The sequence below is a fragment of the Tamandua tetradactyla genome (genome assembly GCF_023851605.1).
Source record: "Tamandua tetradactyla isolate mTamTet1 chromosome 15 unlocalized genomic scaffold, mTamTet1.pri SUPER_15_unloc_1, whole genome shotgun sequence".
Classification (NCBI taxonomy): domain Eukaryota; kingdom Metazoa; phylum Chordata; class Mammalia; order Pilosa; family Myrmecophagidae; genus Tamandua; species Tamandua tetradactyla.
In genome coordinates, this window is record NW_027518244.1 from 1,095,775 (window position 1) to 1,099,367 (window position 3,593).

The 3,593-nt window shown below is 37.5% G+C and overlaps 1 pseudogene; it reads left to right on the plus strand.

Moving 5' to 3' along the window:
* Nucleotides 1-501: 501 nt before the first annotated feature.
* Nucleotides 502-1,417, plus strand: LOC143672754 (olfactory receptor 7A17-like; annotated as a pseudogene).
* Nucleotides 1,418-3,593: the final 2,176 nt, after the last annotated feature.

Consider the following 3,593-nt stretch of genomic DNA (forward strand, 5'->3'; position numbering starts at 1 on the left):
CCAAAACTGACACATCACCGGACTTGTTGCCTCTTTAAGTAAATGAATACATTTATGTCCAATGTACTTAAATTTTATTTCTATGTAATGCACAGATATTCAGAAACCTCTGGGAAAACACACAGATGAAGAAAACCAATATAGTCTCTGCTTCTTTGGATTTTACAATATGCTATAAAAGTCACAGTACATTGAAATGAGAAATGGAAGTGATGCACTCTTCTCAGGAATATATCAGAAGAAGAAATATATATCAAACTAATAGATAGTATTACTATGTGCATGTATTTAGAGAATGTTTTGGAAATTCTTTGGTTATTATCTGAGGTAAAGAACCAGGACTGAAGTGATTTTCAAAAACCAGATCAAAATATAAAATATAGAAACTAACTTGCTTAATGAAAAAATAGGAATTAATGCATGTCAACTAGACTGGCAATGCTTTTTTGGGTAAAAATTAGTGATATTCTTTATCTCTTTCTACCTAGTTATATCTGTCGCATGGAACTAGAAAACAACACCCGAGTTTCAGAATTCCTTCTTCTAGGGTTTTCAGGGGCACCAGGATTGCAGCCCTTCATCTTTGGGCTCTTCTTGTCCATGTACCTGGTCACCATCTTCAGGAACCTGCTCATCATCCTGGCCACCATCACCGACTCCCACCTCCTCATGCCCATGTACTTCTTCCTCTCCAACCTGTCCTTTGCTGACATCTGTTTTATCTCCACCACCATCCCAAAGATGCTGGTGAATCTTCAGACACAGAGAAAAGTCATCTCCTATGGAATCTGCCTCACACAGATGTCCCTTTTCTTACTTTTTGTAGGGTTGGAAGACTGCCTCCTATCTGTGATGGCCTATGACCACTTTGTGGCTATCTGTCACCTCCTGCACTACATGGTCACCATGAATCCCCAGTTCTGTGTCCTGCTGGTTCTGGGCTCCTGGATCATGGCTGCCTTGAATTCCTTGTTGCAAACCTCAGTGGTATTGCAGCTCTCTTTCTGTGCACCCTTGGAAATCCCCCACTTTTTCTGTGAACTTAAACAGATGTTCAGATACCTTTGTCAATGACATGGTGATGTATTTTGTAAGTACGTTGGTGGGTGTGGTTCCACTCATTGGGATCCTTTTTTCTTACTCTAAGATTGTTTCCTCCACATGTGCAATACTGTAAGCCCTGGGGAAGTATAAAGCATTTTCCACCTGCATTCTTCAACTATCAGTGGTCTCCTTATTCTATTGTACAAGTCTTGGGGTGTATTTTAGTTCTGCTGCTACACACGACACATAGTCAAGTGCACCAACCTCAGTGATGTACACTGCATTCACCCTCATGCTGAACCTCTTTATCTACAGTCTGGGGAATAAAGATATAATAAGGGCTATGAAAGTATTCTTAGGATGGAAGCCATAAGAGCATCATTTGTGCTGGGGCTGAGGAGTTGCTTGTGACCTCAGGATTTCATAAACAGATGCTAGCAATTATGATTCTTTGATCAAAATATGGAATTAAGAAGTGTCTCATTCTATTTATTTCAAAGTGTTTCCATATGTTTGACCTTAAGTTACTTCATGTATTAAGCTTTCTTTCTAGCTTAGATATTAACAGTTTTCTTATTGTCCACTTTCTTATGTTTCTCATGTTTTTTTTTCAATCTTGGATGAGAAACAACTTGTAAATCACAAATAACCCAAAGACATTTGTAATCACAAGCATCTTTTTCTTTGTTTTACTGATGAAGGTTTGGAAAGTTTTACTGCTCTTGTGGAAAAAAAATCCATGTTACCTAAGTCTATAATAGTTTACATCAAAGAATACTGCAGTTTTTCACTTTCATGGCTATCATCTAGTTTTCTGTCTTTAGTTCAAAAGATCTATCTGCTACTGCATACTTTCACATACTGATCTTTCTTACATGAACTTATCAGATTTTATCCTTATTATTATGATCCTGTTGTCATCTTCAAAACATTGTTCTCACTGCTTATCATGGATGGTCTTTGCATCAGACGCTATAGGCAAAATTGTTTGCCCAATATGTGTAGTTCAAGGAGGGTCTAGAAGGAACACAAATTACAAATATATGATATGATATCACCTTCTCATCACAAATCATCTTAAAAATGGTGAATAAAAATATTCAAGTATGCATTGCTTTACTAAAGAAAGGTTTATTGTTCATGATGTGGGTGTCCTCATTGAATTAAGGAATCTCAGTACACATATATGAAGGTAAATGCTCTTTGGCATGCATGACTGTGTTTTGCATTCTATTTTCTCTATTGACTTTTTTCCCCACTGCTGCTTGGCAACTTCCAGTGATGACTACAGATGTGATTTTTATCTTTTAGTGTAAATCAACTGACTTCCATTTTCATAGATATCATAAAAACACAAAAGGTCAAGTGAATGAATAAACTTTGTATTTACTCTATCACCCCTGTATTTCATTTATCATCAAAATTTGATTCTATCCTCACAGTCAAAATATAACTGATACAAAAGTTTATATTCCTACCCACAAGATCTCTCTGGCAATTGAGGGTTCTGACAAACCTGACAAAAATGTATGCCTTCCAAACTCTCCTTCCTGTCTGGATGGGAACCTTACCTGGGCACTTTTAAATATTGTTACCTGAAGTAAACTTAATAACTGGTGATCATCAATACTGTCTTCAAATATCTGAAATAGCGTAAACAATCAGAAGCTGTAGTCTTCTCTCAACACCATTGTATCTGTCAGTGTTGATTGTTGTGTCAAAAGAAGACATCCCAAACTAAATGGCTCGAGATGTTGATTTTTTGACTTTATGGGAGTGTAAGGTGTGGAGTTCTTTTCATCTCATGTCTCCTCAAGAGTCTTCATTCATTTGCTTTTTGGGAGATGGGTCTGCATTGATCTTCTTAGTTGAGCTGTCACTCTTGATGCCTCTATAGCCTGTTTGGAATGTTCATTGGGTCAACTGGCCTTTCCTCCACAACATCCAGCAGGGCAGTCTGTAGTTTTTCACGTGACTGAGATAGGATTCTAAGAATGAGCATCAGGAACAATCCAATGCCTCCTGAGGCACACCATCAATTCAGCCATGCTCTTTTTGGCAAAACAAAATATAATCATTCCCACCCTGATTCAATGGAGGGTAAATAGACTCCATCTAATGATGAGTGGGGTTTCATTTTCTTATTGCAAAAGAGGTGGATACAAAGAAAACTGGGAGACTGGTGCCATCTTAACAACATTCAACAAGATGTATACATTTCAATGCAAATAAATTTTATTGTGATATTTCCAGTAGTAAGCCTTAAAGCATCACTTTTCCAATTCTTCTGTCAACAGATGAATGAACTACTAGGAGAAGGAGTTGAGCATTAATCCACAGGTTTAATGAGAAGCTATTCAAATTCTTCTCTAGATTCTCAAGGCTCTCCTCGATGTAAATATTCTCTACCTGCCCCTCATCTCAAGCTCACAATTCCTAACCAAAGAAGAAATATACCATTTCTTTCCAGACTCCTCAGTAAGTGCAGTGATATCATGTATGGCTCAGTGATAACCAGAGTTAAAGTGTTCTTGCTTCAGTGTTGTTCT